Source organism: Natator depressus, chromosome 1 (assembly GCF_965152275.1).
Source record: "Natator depressus isolate rNatDep1 chromosome 1, rNatDep2.hap1, whole genome shotgun sequence".
NCBI classification, from domain to species: domain Eukaryota; kingdom Metazoa; phylum Chordata; order Testudines; family Cheloniidae; genus Natator; species Natator depressus.
In genome coordinates, this window is record NC_134234.1 from 202806394 (window position 1) to 202824860 (window position 18467).

At 48.1% G+C, this 18467-nt stretch overlaps 1 protein-coding gene and 1 long non-coding RNA gene across 2 annotated transcripts in view; one reads left to right on the forward strand and one right to left on the reverse strand.

Moving 5' to 3' along the window:
* Window positions 1-10896, reverse strand: part of GPR156 (G protein-coupled receptor 156) — a 57165-nt gene extending 46269 nt beyond the window's left edge. Inside the window, exons 1-3 of the mRNA XM_074974607.1 lie at window positions 10712-10896; window positions 1326-1508; window positions 193-385 (exon numbers count right to left, since the gene is read on the reverse strand). The gene's annotated coding sequence lies outside the window, so the exon portion shown is untranslated. The remainder of the gene's footprint in view (window positions 1-192; window positions 386-1325; window positions 1509-10711) is intronic.
* Window positions 10897-11384: 488 nt separating this feature from the next.
* On the forward strand, window positions 11385-16860 carry LOC141984477 (uncharacterized). Its single transcript, XR_012638744.1, has 3 exons — window positions 11385-12648; window positions 13594-14221; window positions 16029-16860. It is a non-coding gene; the product is annotated as an uncharacterized LOC141984477 (long non-coding RNA).
* The last annotated feature ends 1607 nt before the right edge of the window (window positions 16861-18467 follow it).

Here is an 18467-nt window from a genome sequence, read left to right on the forward strand (position 1 = left end):
TTCTTGGGCATCTGGGTGAGGAGGCTATGGAACTTGGGGAGGAGGGTGGTTGGTTACACAGGGGCTATAGCGGCAGGCTGTGCTCCTGCTGCCTTTTCTGCAGCTCAACCATACGCTGGAGCATATGAGTTTGATCCTCCAGCAGCCTGAGCATTGACTCCTGCCTTCTTTCAGCAAGCTGACGCCACCTACCATCTTCAGCCCGCCACCTCTCCTCACGGTCAGATTGTGTTTTCCTGCGACTCTGAGATTGTCTGCCTCCACGTATTTTGCTATGCTCTGTCAGTGTGGGAGGACAGCATGAGGTCAGAGAACATTTCATCACGAGTGCGGTTTTTTCGCCTTCTAATCTTCGCTAGCCTCTGGGAAGGAGAAACATATGCAGCTGGTGGAGGGAAAAAAAAAAAGGGAGAGTGGTAGCTAAAAAAGACCCATTTTATAGAACAATGGGTACACTCTTTCATGGTAAACCTTGCTGTTAACATTACATAGCACATGTGCTTTCATTACAAGGTCGCATTTTGCCTCTTATTGAGGGTATGCCGGTTTGGTGTGAGAGATCACTCACCAAGGGCCGGACAGCAGAATTCGGCTTGCAGGCAGCCATGATAAGCCACAGGCTTTTGGCTTCTTTAACCTTCTTAACATGTGGGAATGGCTTCAAACAGCAGCGCCCTCATTTCACATACGCAGTAACTGTTGGGTTGGCCATTAAAAATGGGTTGGCCATTTAAAAGGAGGGGCTGCGGTTTCCGGGTTCACGTGCAGCAGAAACCCAACTAACCCCCCCCCCCCTCCAATTCTCTGGGATGATCGCTTCACCCCTCCCCCCACCGCGTGGCTAACAGTGGGGAAGATTTCTGTTCAGCCACAGACAAACAGCCCAGCACGAACGGCCACCTCTGAATGTCCCCTTAATAAAATTCCCCTATTTCAACCAGGTGACCATGAATGATATCACACTCCTGAGAATAACACAGAGAGATAAAGAACGGACGTTGCTTGAATGCCAGCAAACCCCGGGGCCACACACTGCCATGCTTTCTTATGCAATGATTCCAGACTACGTGCTGCTGGCCTGCCGTGGAAAAGTGTCCTACCGTGGAGGACAGAATAAGGCTGCCCTCCCCAGAAACCTTTTGCAAAGGCTTTGGGAGTATATCTAGGAGAGTTTCATTGGGATGTCCCTGGAGGATTTCCGTTCCATCCCCATACACATTAACAGACTTTTCCAGTAGCTGTACTGGCCGCGAATGCCAGGACAAATTAATCATTAAACACACTTGCTTTTAAACCATGTATAATATTTACAAAGGTACACTCACCAGAGGTCCCTTCTCTGCCTTCAGGGTCTGGGAGCCTGCCTTGGGTGGGTTTGGGAGGTACTGGGTCCAGGTCCAGGGTGATAAACAGATCCTGGCTGTCGGGGAAACCGGTTTCTCCGCTTCCTTGCTGTAAGCTATCATCTTCCTCGCCCCCAAAACCCGCTTTCGCGTTGCCTCCCACTCCTTGGACAGAGTCAAAGCACAGGGTTGGAGTAGTGGTGGCTGCACCCCCTAGAGTGGCATGCAGCTCATCATAGAAGCGGCATGTCTGAGGCTCTGAACTGGAGCGGCCGTTTGCCTCTCTGGTTTTTTGGTAGGCTTGCCTGAGCTCCTGAAGTTTCACACGGCACTGCTGCGGGTCCCTGTTATAGCCTCTGTCCTTCATGCCCTTGGAAATTTTTTTCAAATATTTTGGCATTTCATCTTTTCGAAAGGAGTTTTGCCAGCATGGACTCGTCTCCCCACACAGCAATCAGATCCTGTACCTCCCGTTCGGTCCATGCTGGAGCTCTTTGGCAATTCTGGGACTGCATGGTCTCCTGTGATGATGAGCTCTGCATGGTGACCTGTGCAGGTGAGCTCACCACGTTGGCCAAACAGGAAATGAGATTCAAAAGTTCGCGAAGCTTTTCCTGTCTACCTGGCCAGTGCATCTGAGTTGAGAGCACTGTCCAAAGCGGTCACAACTAAGCACTCTGGGATAACTCCCGGAGGCCAATACCGTCCACTTGCATCCACAGTACCCCAAATTTGACCCGGCAAGGCCAATTTCAGCGCTAATCCCCTCGTCGGGGGTGGAATAAAGAAATCTATTTTAAGAGCCCTTTAAGTCGAAAAAAAGGGCTTCATTGTGTGGACGGGTGCAGGGTTAAAACGAGATAACGCTGCTAAATTCAACCTCAACTCATAGTGTAGACCAGGCCTAAGAAGTTCTCCGAAAGTGACAAGAATGTCAAGGTTTTTGGTTATGCCCATTAGGCTTGTTAAGAAACAATAATCTAGAGGGGAAGGGAAACGAGTGAAGTCGTTACCGGTTGGGGAGAGGAGTGTAGCTTGTGGGTGGATTCAACAAGCATTGGATTTTGTGAGAGGAGTCACAGATTGTTAGGAGGGCTCAGTCAACTAGCATCTAGACAGTTCTGGAAGATGGTCAGGGCATCTGGGAATGTGAGTTTTACATTAAACCGGTTCGCTTACCTTTCTTTGTTTGTTTTTTCCTCAGTCTTCAGTGTTGGATTCACTAGACTGCAGTTTCTCAGCCTAACTGTAGTACATGTGAAAGCTGCTGCTCAATACAGCAAATGGATTAGCATTTAGTTATTACCAAACATCAGCGTCTGAATATATCTAATTCAGCGTGCCTAAAATTGATGGGAAACGAGTGACTAAGTGGCCTGAAATAATGAACACCAAATTCTTCTAATGTAAAAGTTCACAAGTGTAAGATAGAAAAGATTCATACTCAACTCATGAAATCTGCCAGAAATATTTCTTTGGATTCTTCAAGATCAAAGGCATCATTGAACAAAACTTTGTCTACCAAAGTAGAAGAACAAAACTATGATGAATATGAAGATTCTGCAAATAAGACATTTTCAGTGCCCTCATTCTCATCAAAGAACAGCTGGAATGATCATTTAAATCCCTGTTCCAGGCTCTATCAAAGCTCTCAACTTCATTAAAGAACAGTCTCTTTTTGCCTTTAAAACCACCCAAAATCAAGGACCAATCTGTAATTATGTTGTGGAACCACAAAAAGAGGCAAAAATAAAAACAACTATTTTAAAAAGTTATGATACAAAATACAAGAGTCCAGACAAGACAAAAAATCCTGAATCCTGGCTGGTTCCATGCTCTTTTTTAGCATTTAAAATAGAAGATCCAGATTTGATCTGTGTTTGTGAAGAAGTTCAATGAGTCAAAAGGTAGAAAACTGAGGACCTAAAGATCTCAGAAGAGTGAACAGCTGAATTCAGAATTGTGTCAATTTTTAAAAGACCTGCATTCCTGTCCGGCTAGGTCAGCATCAAACAAGTTTTTAGCACAGTCAGACTGATTTAGTTAAAACTTTAATTGGATGCTAAAAAAGCAAGTAAATTGGAAAGAGTTTATTTAATGTCTAAGGAAACAGTACAGAACAATGGAAGATTGCAGTAACTATGCCTACAATGTGAATCACAAGAATATGGGTTTTACATTTCATTTAATAAAACCCTCAGGCTAGGGTTCAGGTTTTTCACTAGGTTTCTGATCTGGAAAAATCACAACAAACCCAGAGGGATCCTTTCTCTTTTGATTCCCAGGATCCACTGCGGTATTGCCAACCACTCACAAGTCATGAGTCAGGGCCTGCAACAACCATGAGACTGGCTTAAAAATCATGAGATGTGTTTTTAAATAATACATTACAGGGTTTTTTTTTAAGTTTGCCTTCTGATATTTAAACCTTCAAGATTCATGTTTTCAAGCTTTTCTCTGCAACCACTTACATTGTTTTAAAAATAAAAGATGGAGAATCTCCATAATTCCAGGAGCGGAGATTGTAAGAGGAAAAAAATCAACAGATATCCCAAGAGTTGGCAACACTGGAGAGGTCTCATTCCCTACAAACACCAGAGAGCCGCAAACCCTTCACTCTGACTTTACAAGAAATGCAGTGAGGGGAAGTCACCGAGTTACCCTCTGGTGGGAGATATTTTCACATAAATAGGCCCAGGTGACCTCTTTCAATTTTTAAATGTCTTACTCATTTTGCTGCTAATACCCAAGTTTATTAAAACAATGATTTTTTTTAAAATCTAATTTCTTGCCACTGATGCTGCTTGTTTGTTCTTTGCATTTTGTTCAGCTTGGGAAAGTGAAAGCATGCTGGTCAATTTCATTCTGCTTTTAGCCAATTTTCATAGTGAGGGAAGCCCACCTGTGTTTGGCTTCACTCACTGCAGCAAAAGGTATTAATGTAAAAAAGTGATCATATTTTAATTAGCATTAAAATATAAAATTATCACTATTATTCAGTTCTAGAATGTATAAGACCTAGATAGTCCAGGTCCTTTATCTATCACTCCATGAGCTACTGTTTATATTCAGCAATAAAGGATATTTATATGCACCAAAAAAGCACTCATGTTTTCTGAACCAGGAAGATAATTCTACAAGGCGCTAAGCACCCAAATCTCCCACTCTTTGCACCTTGCAGGATATTTGCCTAATCCTAGTGGCGGTATAGTGATAGGCACATCAGAAATACACAGAGACAGATGGATAGATTCCATAGATTCCCAAAGAAAGGAAAATGGGAAATGAAATTTACAGCAAAAGGAGATTCGGCGCAAAGACTTGCTGAAGCTGATAATGACATGACAAGAATTTATTGGATGGAGAGAACAAGAGTCCCTGGCTCTGTAACTGACTCTAAGCAATTCCATACCCTCTAAACCACCCCTCCCCATAGTTAACCCTCCTGTGGGGATTGCTGAATGCCATGTGTAAGTCCACAGCATGGACTAAATGAAGAAAACAAACTGTAAACAGCTCTGCCTTCCAAAAACAACAGGGAAGCAATACAGCCCTCAGTGTTTGGATTCTCTTTTCCCATCATGCTGAGATAATCCACAGCTCCAGGCGTCAAGCTTGGCAGAGCTTACAGCACTTTCCTTAAGTATCAGGCAGGCGCTTCACATGCAGAAAGTGAAACAGCAAGAGATCTTACCTAGAGCGGCTCCACTGAAAGGGTTGTTTAGTGGAGGGGTTCTCAACTGCTTCTTTCTGAGGCCCCCCCCACCCCAATTTGTTCCCTGCCAATGGGAGCTGTGGGAGTGGCGCTTGGGGCGAGGGCAGTGTGTGGAGCCCCCTGGCTGCCCCTACACATAGGAGCCAGGGGGGGACATGCCGCTGCTTCCGGGAGCTGCATGGAGCCACTGCACGTGCGTAGTGGGGCAAGCCCCAGACCCCGCTCCCCAGTCAGCGGGAGCTTGAGGGCCGGATTAAAATGGCTGAAGGGCCGGATGTGGCCCCTGGGCCATAGTTTGCCCACCCCTGCTGCAGAGGCTGGACCCTAAATGGCTGAGGGCAGGGAGAACTGCATATTATTCAACTGAAAACAAGCTGGACAATTAAGAAGCAGCCCTGACCCAACTTTGCTTGAAAGGCTGCAGGCCATGACACCAGATCTCAGTGACCTCAGGGCGGGCTATAGCCATCTCCACCAAGATGTCACTGTTTTCAGCTGAATCACCTGTGCAGTGGGGAAGGGAATCATTATCACTGCCCCCAAACCCAGGTTAATACCACTTGAGCTATGTTGGGGCTTATTGGCTTTTTTCAGGCCTCAATCAATACAGATACCAAGAGCAAACTAACCTACTAAGATTACTGCACCGCCAAGATCGAATGTGATTGTTCAAATGTTGTCACTGTGCGGGAGGGCACGTGACCTCCCTAGGTGACTTCTCCCCGCCCCACCCCCAGTTCAGGGGCCCTGCGGTCTCCAGGGAGCGGCCTGCTTCTGCCGCAGCCAGGTGCTCTCCCAGTCAACCGCTGCGCTGCGCTGGGCAGGGTCCCAGGTACCATGGCTGGAAGAGGCTCCGGTCCCGCCCCTTCCTCTCCCTGCTGAAGGGGCACTTGACCCTTCATGCCTCTCCCACGAGTCGCCTCTCGTCATGACCCATCACACCGCTGCCGGGCACATTGCTGAAACACAATGTTGTGATTAAAGGTTACGCTGTGCCAGTGCAATGCCATGAGGCTGGGAAACTTACCATCATGACGGATTCATCTGACCTCCAAACCCTGACTTCAGCGCACAGAACAGAGAACAAGAATACATGCATGCACACACTCATGCACACCCTGTCCCCATCAAGCGGAGGGCATAAGGGTGCACACACATCAGTACGTTACCCAGCATGGATGCAGAGGAACTCTGGGAGGAGGAAACAACTCCCTCCCCCACAGAGACAGTCTTACATTTTAATGGAATAATGAAATGAAATACAGACCTTTTATTATTTTAAAAAGAAAATCTGTAGCCTCTGTTTAGCCACAAACAGCAACAGGGCAAACCACAACACTACCACCCACCAATGTGTCTCGCATCAGACCTCTCGGTACCAGCACACGTCAGTCCCTGTGCCTGTAAGTCCTTATCTTCTTCGCTGAGAATGTCTACCAGGGGTCCAGCTGTGATGGTGGTTTTGGGGACACTTATCCACTGGGAACTGGACTGAAACTCCCTCCCCCCAGACTCATTTCAGAGAGATCACCAAACACCTCTGAAATGATCATCACTTTTCAACCCCGCTAGCCCAGCCTGGATCCCAAGCAGTCCCCTAGAGTGAAGGATGAGCTACTCTAGCACCAGCCCCCTGAGCCTGCAAAGCTTTTGAAATATTTAACTATAGTTTCTACATCCTGCCACCTGCTCCCTACTGCCCAATAGAGGAGCCACTCCCTGCTGCTTTGTGCTTCGCTACTCCAATATCAGATAAGCATCACTGAGGACAATGAATATTTCAGCAGATTCAGACTCTGGACAAGGCATCTCTCTTCTCCATTCTCATGAATATTTAAACTTCTCCATAGACAAACCCCTGAATGCTCTACTCATGAGAGTCAAAGCTACTGAGGGCAGCCACCTGTGCTCTGTTGTCTTGCAGGACAAAGACATGTCATGATGTTGTATCATGACAGTCTGACATTTGCACTTATCCACTACAGCACTAAATCAGCGTGCTGTGGACCATTATCCTCACACTGGGATGCAATATCAGGGGCATACTGGCATATACTCATCATGCCTCAATAAATCTAGGTTTTATATCCCTGGACAACCATTTTTCCTCTTTTACCTTCCAAGACATTTGAGGTTCCCTGTGATGTCCTTTCCCACTGTTCCGAGATTTCATCTGCATTGGCCCAGGGACAGGACTTGCTTGGCTGTTGAATGGTTGCTCATCTCTGTGCCACTGGGCACAGCTCTCAATTACTGCTTCTTCATCCTTTGTCCAATGCCCAGGTATATGGTGATGGGCCATGCAAGGACAAGTCAGAGTGTCATACATTCATAAAGTTTAAGGCCAGAAGGGATCATCTAGTCTGACCTCCTGCATATCACAGGCTGCCAATGCCACCCAGCGTTTAAAGTGCAGGTCTACTCAAAAAAGCGATTCTAAAATGGCACTGTGGGGCTCTGCTTTATAGTCTCTCAGTGATTTCCATACCAAATATGCTCAGTCTGCAAGTGAAATGAGGGGTTTCTAAATATGAGCCCCGCCAACTGACCCTGGAATCTGAGGGTCATGCTGGGCTCTTTCCTTGTCACCTCCATCAGCAGCAGTAAAGATTCTGCAGGATAACTTACGCCTCCCCGTGACACCTATTGCCATTGCCTTCAACGAGTTTGCACAGGTGTCACCAGAGCATGGTAAACAATTATGCAATGATGCACAAGGAAGGATAGCCTACAGCTCCAACCCCCCTTAGCTATGCTGTTTCTGTAGGGCTCACAGGAGTAAAAGGCAGTAAAAGTTGATTATTTATTTGATTTATAAAACAACAATAGGCATCTAGCTCACACTGCAGGTGCAGGGGGACAATTAATTAAAAATACAATGTAATTAATCACAAAAGTCAGCAGCTATATGCTCAAGAGGACGAGCTGTGGAGAAAGAAAGGGTTGTTTTTAGATAAGTCACTTTTCAGAGCCGAACAGTGCTCTAAGGATGCTCTAGCCAGGCTTAAAGGTAGAGCTACTGTTTTCATGAGATCCCACACAATAGCACCCTAGCATTCCAAACATACTGAAATCTCCTTAATTACTCCTGGAGGTGATCAAAGCAGCACTGCTACAAAAATCAGATGGCACAAATTTCAGGATGGTTGATAACCCTAGGAAGTGTAACATCTCTTTTCAGGGCAGGGCAGCTGTGGAATTTAGCTAATAGTTGTGTTGCTGATGCAGGAGGCAGAATGGAGCCCAGCTTGTTCCACCATAGTTATGTTGGCCTAATAGGAGTAAACATTTTTTTGTGACAGTAAAGTCAGGTACATAGATCTGAGAGTCAGAAGGGGTGATAATGCTCAACTAATCTGACCTCCAGCATAACACAAACCATAGAACTTCCCCCAGTGATTCTCGCATCAAATTCGTATCTTCTTGTTGCATTAGAACATAAACACCCAGGCTCAAGTCCAGATCCTCAAAGGCATTTAAGCACCTAAGAACCTCTGAGGATCTGGGGCTAACTGTATAGTGCCGGGGTATGTATGAAAGATACATACAAAATGCAGTTATACAGTATGTATAAGGTGATGGAGGAGAAACACAAAGGTTGCATAAGAAATGCCAGCTGTAATACAATACTTACAGCTCCTAACAGACAGCTGAGTTACCTGGGATCTAATTTCCTACCGGCAACATATTCAGTGGCAGGCAACTCCTCAGCCCCTTTTAGTCTGCAAACTATCTGCAATGGAAAATTCAGACCTAGGCAAAGGCACCTAGAAAAAAAATTAAACTGCATTCTCTGAAATATGCAAAGGGTCAAGTGGTCTGAGGTGCTAAGCTCCCTTAACTCCCAGAGAAGTCAAGTGGAGTTGAAGATGCTCAGCCTCTTTCAGGCTTGGGTGCCAAGTGCTTTGCAGTGTTTCCATTGCTTAGAAGTAGAACAATAATGATGGTTCAACACTGAAAGGCAAATCAGCTTCTCTCTCTCCCTTCCCCCATGCTGACTGATTGTACGCAACTTTATCAGTAGGTTTGTTCACATCCCATCCCCTCTCACCACCCCAGCCCAAAAATAAAATACACAATCCAACAGGCTTGCTGAGGACATATGGCCTTCTGTGAAACAAGTAGTTGAACAGATCCATAATTTGGCATCTTGCTACCAGATCTTCTTGCAAGAAGTCCCTGCATTTACCAAGCACCAGTAGGATCCCATTACAAACAGGATCTTTCCAGAGGATTGTTTTTAATTTTTAAAAATCATTCAGTGAGGCACTCAGCTGTGTCACCACAAAATGCCAAACAACAAAGCAAAAATGCTTTTAATGCACTGCCTTTTAGAGAGCGGAGGTGTTTCCAGGATGCTGTCAACAGGACTATAAAATAATCATCATTTACACACAATAGCTTTTTCCAGAAAAATTATCTGCAGCAAGAAATTTGCAAATTGTGGTTACATCTGCCTGTCACTTCAAAAAGTGCCAGTCAGGCCCCAAATGCAGGTTCAGTAATTTATTTAGGAGATATTTCTATCATCATGCAAACTTTTACCTACAGTATTTGCAACCCAAACATTACTGCCCTGTGCTAATGCAGGAGAGTCAAGAAAGAACTGCTAATTCGTCTGTGAAAATGTATGGAGCACTGCAATAGTCATCAAAAGAATTAGACCAAAAGTATAACTGGGTTAAAAAAAGAATAAGAGGACAGGTCCATCAATGGCTATTAACCAAGATGTTCAGGGATGTATCCCCATGCCCCTAAATCTCTGACTGTCAGAAACTGAGTATGGACAACAAGGCATGTATCATCACTCCATAATTGCCCTGTTCTGTTCATTCCCTCTGAAGCACCTGGCACTGGCCACTATCGGAAAACAGGATACTGGGCTAGATGGGCCATTGGTCTGACCCAGTACAGCCATTCTTATGTTCTTCGAATGGGTAAGTGCAACTAACTATTCTAGCTTGATTGTCCAAACTGAATGAAACACAAGAAGTAAACAGAGCATTAATGTAGAAAAGCAAGTCAGATTTTAACTCTCTCTCCATTTTAATAAACTACTACCTAAAGTTAATTCCCTGTGCTGTTAGTAACACTGGAAGGACATTTAGGTCCCAATCCTGTCCTGTAACTGGTTCCACATAGAGTCTAGACAGATCCCTGTGCCTGCACAGAGCTAGATGCAGGGTCGCAGCCTTATTTTTACCACTCTTTTTAATCCTTTAAACCAGATAAACTGGTGAGCTGAACTTTCCATGAACTCTGCAAAAATTGTCAACCCTCCTTCATCTCCATCTGAGCAGCCAGTGCGTTTTTCAATTAAAATACACCCCCCACACACACACACACATTAAAAAGAACAGTTTCTGTGCTTCTTGTTTAAAATTGTGTTTGCCCAGCTAGAGAAAGCCTGTACAATTCTTTATCCTCCACCCACGGCGAGGTGCAGGGAGTTTCCAAACAGTCCACCACCACCCCTGTAGGGAAAAAAGAAAACCAAGTATGTAGAGCCCCAGCAGAGTTTATCTGCCCCCCGCCCCGGGAGAAGGGTCCGAGGCAGGGGGCGCCTCCCAAACGGAGGGGAACTTGAAACAGCCAATTCTCATTGCGGGGGGGGGGGGGGGGGTTAAGATGAGCTAGAAACTCTCAGACTCACGCATCAGAGCAGGTGCTCTCCTCGGCCAGGTGCGGGGAGGGGGCCCGTCACTCCTGCCCCGCGGGGGGCTGCAGAGCCCGCTCTGCGCGCGTGGAGGCGGGCACATACATGGCGGGCTGGCTGGGGAGAGTCACGACGTCGGCGACCGGGGAGGTGGGTGCCCCGGGGGCCGGGCATTGTGGAAGGGAGTAGAAAAGACGCCGCTGCCGGGCCGGCTCGCCCCGCGCCTCCAGGCTCCCGGGGCACCGGGAAGGGCACGCGGGAGAAGCGCCGCGCTCCGGCGGGCAACTCAGCGCGCAGCCGGCTCCTCAGTCCGGCAACCCAGGGGAGGAGGGGCCGCCCCGCCCGGCCCCGCCTGCCCCAGCGCAGCCCCCGCCCCAGGCCGTGGAGCTCCTCCTCGGACGGGATCCGGCCCGCCGAGTTTCAAGCCACCCCGTTCGTCCTTAAGGATCGCACAGCCCTGGAGAGAGAGGCAGACACACGCTGGGAGCGCCTCACCTGGCCTCGGGGTGGGACTGTGCAACGAGGGTGACCAGGCAGCAAATGCGAAAAATTGGGCCTGGGGTGGGGGGGTAATAGGAGCCTAGAGAAGAAAAAGACCCAGAAGTGGGGACTGTCCCGATCAAATCGGGACATCTGGTCACCCTGCGGTTCACACACCAGGCCAGGGAAGCCAATGAGAACACGGAGCCCAGCTGACACTGCAGGGGAACCCAAGAGGCCCTGTGACTAGACTTTGGCCAGGCCAGTGGTGCTAATGACCCTGACTTTGTCACGACTACCGCAGGCCCTGTAATGCCCAACAGGAAAAGGCTCTCAGGCTTTATGCTGCCTCCAGCAGCAGCTCCCCGATTCAGTCCTGACACAGCAAAAAGAACTACCTCTATTTGAGCCACGCGCACTTTCTGTTCAATTCCCATCCATGGCGTGACCCAACAGAGCCTTATTGAGCTGGGCAACGTGAAGAGAACCACAGTAACCTGCTATAGCTGCAGATATGCTACAGCCAATATAGCATAATCAGCGCTACTTCTAAGCCCTGGTATCCGCTACGAGTTGAGGTCGGATTTAGCAGCGTTAGATCGGTTTAGCCCTGCACCCGTCCACACTACGAAGCCATTTTTTCTGACTTTAAGGGCTCTTAAAACCGGTTTCTGTACTCCTCCCCGACGAGTGGATTAGCGCTGAAATCGACCTTGCTGGGTCCAATTTGGGGTAGTGTGGATGCAATTCGACTGTATTGGCCTCCGGGAGCTATCCCGGAGTGCTCCATTGTGACCGCTCTGGACAGCACTCTCTACTCAGATACACTGGCCAGGTAGACAGGAAAAGCCCTGCGAACTTTTGAATTTCATTTCCTGTTTGGCCAGCGTGGCGAGCTGATCAGCACAGGTGACCACACAGAGCTCTTCAGCAGAGGTGACCGTGCAGTCCCACAATCGCAAAAGAGCTCCAGCATGGACCGAATAGGAGGTACCGGATCTGATTGCTGTGTGGGGAGAAGAGACGAAATGCCAAAATATTTGAAAAAATTTCCAAGGGCATGAAGGACAGAGGCTATAACAGGGACCCACAGCAGTGCCGCGTGAAACTTAAGGAGCTCAGGCAAGCCTACCAAAGAACCAGAGAGTCAAACGGCCACTCCGGGTCAGAGCCCCAGACATGCCACTTCTATGATGAGCTGCATGCCATTCTAGGGGGTGCCCCTATAACTACCCCAGCCCTGTGCATGGACACCGTCAATGGACTCTCACGCAACAGGGATGCAGATTTTGGGGACGAGGAAGATGATGAGGAGGAGGAGGTTGAAGCACAGCAAACAAGTGGAGAAACTCTTTTCCCCGACAGCCAGGAACTGTTTTTCACCCTGGATCTAGTACCCTCCCAACCCACCGAAGGTGGGCTCCCAGACCTAGAAGGCGGAGAAGGGACCTCTGGTGAGTGTACCTTTGTAAATATAATACACGGTTTAAAAGCAAGCGTGTTTAATGATTAATCTGCCCTGAAGACTTGGGATGCATTCGCGGCCAGTACAGCTACTGGAAAGGTCTGTTAACGTGTCGGGGATGGAGTGGAAACCCTCCAGGCACATCCCAAATAAGCTCTCCTGGATGTACTCCCAAAGCCTTTGCAAAAGGTTTCTGGGGAGGGCAGCCTTATTCCATCCTCCATGGTAGGACACTTTACCACGGCAGGCCAGCAGCACGTAGTCTTGCATAAGAAAGCATGGCAGTGTGTGGTCCTGGTGTTTGCTGGTATTCAAGCAACATCCGTTCTTTATCTCTCTGTGTTATCCTCAGGAGCGTGATATCATTCATGGTCACCTGGTTGAAATAGGGGAATTTTATTAAGGGGACATTCAGAGGTGGCCGTTCGTGCTGGGCTGTTTGTCTGTGGCTGAACAGAAATCATCCCCGCTGTTACCCATGTGGTGGGGGGAGGGGTGAAGCGATCATCCCAGAGAATTGGGTGTGTGGGGAGGGGGATGGGGGAGTGTGGTTAGTTGGGTTTGTGCTGCATGTTAACACGAAAATCGCAGCCCCTCCTTTTAAATGGCCTACCCATTTTAAAGGGCCAACCCAACGGGTGCTTGGTATGTGAAATGAGGACGCTGCTGTTTGAAACCATTCCCACATGTTAGGAAGGTTAAAGAAGCCAAAAGACTGTGACTTACCCTGTCTGCCTGCAAGCCAAATTCTGTTGCCCGCCGATCTCTCACACCATACCAGCCGGCTCTCGATATAAGAGGCAAAATGCGACCTTGTAATGAAAGCACATGTGCTACGTAATGTTAACAGCTTGGTTCACCGTGACAGAGTCTACCCATTGTTCTCTAAAGTGTCTCTTTTTAAAGACTAATCTCCCTTTTTTCCCTCCCGCAGCTGCAAATGTTTCATTGCTCCACGCATCATCTCCGTCCCAGAGGCTGTCAAAGATTAGAAGCTGAAAAAACCACACTTGCGATGAAATGTTCTCTGAGCTCATGCAGGCCTGTACGGGGAGACTTTGGCAAACCAGTAAAGTGCCTGAAACCACTATGGCTTATTGCTAAAAGCAGCCAAGTCAGCAGGCTGTAAATTAGCCAAGTCAGCAGGCTTAGCTTAACCAAGGCAAGAGGGGAGGGGGGTTTTTGGGTGCCACAGAAAGGGCAGCTTGACCCCGCATCCTTCCTGATAAGGATTGTGTTGAAGTTGCTGATAGGTGCATCTTAGAAGAGCAGGATGTGCCCCAGGAATGTCTATTGGGGCCTCAAGGCTGCAAACTCTGGAAAAACCCACACCTAGTTAATTGATAATCAGAAGGAGCCTCTTGCTTGCCCATTGGAACTGCTTGCTTAACAAGTTTTCTTTAAGGGACATGTCATTCTGTTACTAATGTATAAATAAGGGGGAAAAGTTTGAGGTAGTGGGACTCTTCAGGATTGGACTCTCTCTCTCTCTGGATGCACCTTGTGTTTCCTACTGGCAGACGGGCTGCCGCTGTGCCACTTGAGAGCCACACTCAGCTTTGGTAATTATCAAGGGTTGGGGGTGTTTTACTAACCTGTTGCGGACGTGTGTATAGGTGCTTGAGACTACGTAAAGTTTAACTTTAAGTGAAAGCACTCTTCTGTTGTCCTGTTTGTGCCAGCCATCTATCGGTCGGATGGCCGTGTCTTCCCTGATTTATTTCCTGACACCATCTCGCACAGAGTAAAAGTTACCAAGAGCTTTGGGTGGAAAGAACCCCGGGTAACAGGCCTCCCATGCTGAAGGAGCCCAGCACAATGTGTTGAGGGAGACAATGTCAGAGTCCAGGAAAGCATAAAATGAACGCGAGGACAGGAGGGATGAGTGAGAGGATAGGAGGGATGAGCAAGAAGAGAGGTGGCGTCAGCGTGATGAGAGGAGGCAGGATGCAATGCTAAGGCTACTGAAGGATCAAACTGATATGTTCTGGCGTATGGTTGAGGTGCAGGAAAGACAGCAGGAGCACAGACCGCCGCTGCCGCCCCTGTGTAACCAACCACCCTCCTCCCCCAGTTCACCTAGATGCCCAAGAATGCGGTGGGGGGGCCTCCGGGCACCCAACCACTCCACCCCAGAGGACTGCCCAAGCAACAGAAAGCTGGCATTCAATAAGTTTTGAAGTGCAGTGTGGCCTTGTCCTTCCGTCCTCCCCTCCTCCACCACCCCACCTGGTGCTTCCCTCCTCCCCCTCTCCTCCTGGGCTACCTTGGGAGTTATCCCCCCATTTGTGTGACGAATTAATGAAGAATGCATGAATTTGAAACAACAATGACTTTATTGCCTCTGCAAGTGGTGATCGAAGGGGGGAGGGGAGGGTAGTTGGCTTACTGGGAAGTAGAGTGAACCAAGGGGGCGGGTTTCCATCAAGGAGAAACAAACAGAACTTTCATACCGTAGCCTGGCCTGTCATGAAACTGGTTTTCAAAGCTTCTCTGATGCGCACCGCACCCTGCTGTGCTCTTCTAACCGCCCTGGTGTCTGGCTGCGCGTAATCAGTGGCCAGGCGATTTACCTCAACCTCCCACCCCGCCATAAACGTCTCCCCCTTACTCTCACAGATATTGTGGAGCGCACAGAAAGCAGTAATAACAAGGGAATATTGGTTTCGCTGAGGTCTAACTGAGTCAGTAAACTGCGCCAGCGCACTTTTAAATGTCCAAATGCACATTTTACCACCATTCTGCACTTGCTCAGCCTATAGTTGAACAGCTCCTGACTACTGTCCAGGGTGCCTGTGTATGGCTTCATGAGCCATGGCATTAAGGGGTAGGCTGCGTCCTCAAGGATAGCTATAAGCATTTCAACATCCCCAACAGTTATTTTCTGATATGGAAAGTAAGTCCCTTGCTGCAGCTGTTTCCACAGACCAGAGATCCTAAAGATGCGAGAGTCATGTACCTTTCCCAGCCATCCCACGTTGATGTTGGTGAAATGTCCCTTGTGATCCACCAGTGCTTGCAGCACCATTGAAAAGTACCCCTTTCGTTTATGTACTGGCTGCCTTGGTGGTCCGGTGCCAAGACAGGGATATGGGTTCCATCTATTGCCCCACCACAGTTAGGGAATCCCATTGCAGCAAAGGCATCCACTATGGCCTGCACATTTCCCAGAGTCACTACCCTTCATAGAAGCAGGTCAGTGATCACGTTGGCTACTTGGATCACAGCAGCCCCCACAGTAGATTTGCCCACTCCATATTGATTCCCGACTGACCGGTAGCTGTCTGGCGTTGCAAGCTTCCAGAGGGCTATCGCCACTTGCTTGTGAACTGTGAGGGCTGTTCTCATCCTGGTATTCTTGTGTTTCAGGGCAGGGGAAAGCAAGTCACAAAGTTCCATGAAAGTGCCCTTACGCATGCGAAAGTTTTGCAGCCATTGGGAATCATCCCAGACCTGCAACACTATGCGGTCCCACCAGTCTGTGCTTGTTTCCTGGGCACAGAATCAGCGTTCCACGGCATGAGCCTGCTCCATTGCCACCAGGATGGCCAAATTGCCGGGGCCCGTACTTTGAGAGAAGTCTGTGTCCATGTCCTCATCACTCTCGTCACTGTGCTGACATCACCTACTCGCCTGCTTTTGCAGGGTCTGGTTCTGGTTCTGCATATACTGCTGGATAATGCGCGTGGTGTTTAGAACCGTCATAACTGCCGCGATGATCTGAGCGAGCTCCATGCTTGATGTGGTATGGCGTGAGCAGGAGAGCAAACTGGCAGCGGAAGCGGCGGGTGGATGACGATGCTGACAGCAATATGGCGCCCGCACGGAAAAAGGCGCGAAACGATTGTCGGCCGTTGCTTTCACGGAGGGAGGGAGGGAGCGGGGGCGGGGCCTGACGACATGTACCCAGTACCACCCATGACAATGTTTTCTGACCCATCAGGCATTCGGATCTCAACCCAGAATTCCAAAGGGCGGTGGAGACTGTGGGAACTGTGGGATAGTTACCCACAGTGCAACGCTCTGGAAGTCGACACTAGCCTCGGTACTGTGGACGCACTCCGCCGACTTAATGGTCTTAAGTGGGGACACACACAATCGACTGTATAAAATCACTTTCTAAAAAATCGACTTCTATAAATTCGACCTAATTTCGTAGTGTAGACATACCCTAAGAGTGTAGCGAAAGCTGCCAGACTACACTTGCAGATGTAGAGCTCTTTGAGTTAAACCCGCTTTCGTAGAGCACAGTAGGGAAAGTGCTGCAGTCTGTCCACACTGACAGCCGCAAGCGCACTGGCATGGCCACATTTGCGGCACTTGAAGCGGCATTGGGAGCAGTGCATTATGGGCAGCTATCCCAGCATGCAAGTGGCTGCAACATGCTTTTCAAATGGGCGGGGGGAGGGTGGAGTGTGACAGGGAGTGTGTTCTGTGTATGTGGGGGGAGAGAGAGTGGGTTTTTGGGGGGCTGAGAGCATATCAGCATGCTGTCTTGTAAATTCAGACAGCAGTAGACCCCCCCCCCCGCCTCTCTCTCACACACAGCATTCCACAGTAATGGTTGCTTTGTCTCGGAGCAGATAAGCAGCCGGCTGTCAGAAACGGAGCTTTCAAAGGGCATATCCGCATTCCTACAGCCGATTCCAAACAATGAAAAGAGTGGTTACTTGACTTAAGGGGATTATGGAACGTTTCCAGAGGCTGATCAGAGCGCAGTAAAGCAACACCTCGTTCACACTGGTGGTGCGGCGCTCCAGTGAGGGCGCAGCAAACATTATTCCACTCGCCGAGGTGGAGTACCAGCAGCGCTGTAGCCGTGGAGTCAGAGCTCTCTACGTGCCTTGCCAGTGTGGACGGGTAGTGAGCTAGTGCGCCCGGGGTCCTTTATTGCACTATAACTCGCAAGTGTAGTCAAGCCCTTAGCATCATATTATTCTCTCTAGCCTCAGAGAGAGTGTATTCCAGTGGATAAAAGACAGCTAGGAGTAGAAATGTAGGGGCTATTACTAGTTCTGCCACTGGTCAACTTGGGTAAATCTTCATGCCTCAATTTCCTCTCTCATCTATTTAGATTGTAAAAATCATTAGAGCAGGGACTATGTTTATACAGTGCCTAACACATACTGTAAAATAATAATAATAGATTAATATTTGCTTTTTTAAAAACATATATTTTTGTTGAAATTAGAGAGGGATCAGAGCCCCACAGTTAGGGGGTTCTTGGCTCTCTGGTTTTGTTTTGGCCCATTACAGGAAAGGGAAAGCAGCTGCGTAGTTTGAATCTGAATTAGGAACTAAACTTGCCCAGAATGCAGGGATTGGATCCAGGTTTGTATCTAAATTAAATAATATTGCGACAAAGGGCATTTTCACCAGCTTTACTGAAGGCAGCAGTTTGTAGCATGGCCCACACCCTACTACAGTGATTGTCTGGTGGGCACCGCCTCTCCCATTCACAGCCTCAAAACATCCCTGTGGCAACTACTTCCATAAGAAAGCATATGGGGTAGTATCCAGTCTTGATCCGAGACATCAAGAGATGGAGAATTCACCACTTCCCATGGGTAGTTTGTTCCAATGGTTGATCATCCTCACTGTTAAACATTTGTGCCTTATTTCTAACTTGAATTTGTCTGGCTTCAGCTTCCAGCCATTGGTTCTTGTTCTGCTTTTCTTTGCTAGATCAAAGAGCCCTTCGGCACCCAATATTTTCTTTACTTATGCAGAGTGATCAAGTCACCTCTCAGTCTCCTTTTTAATAAACTAAACAGACTGAGCTCTTTATGTCTCTTTCTGGAAGGCATT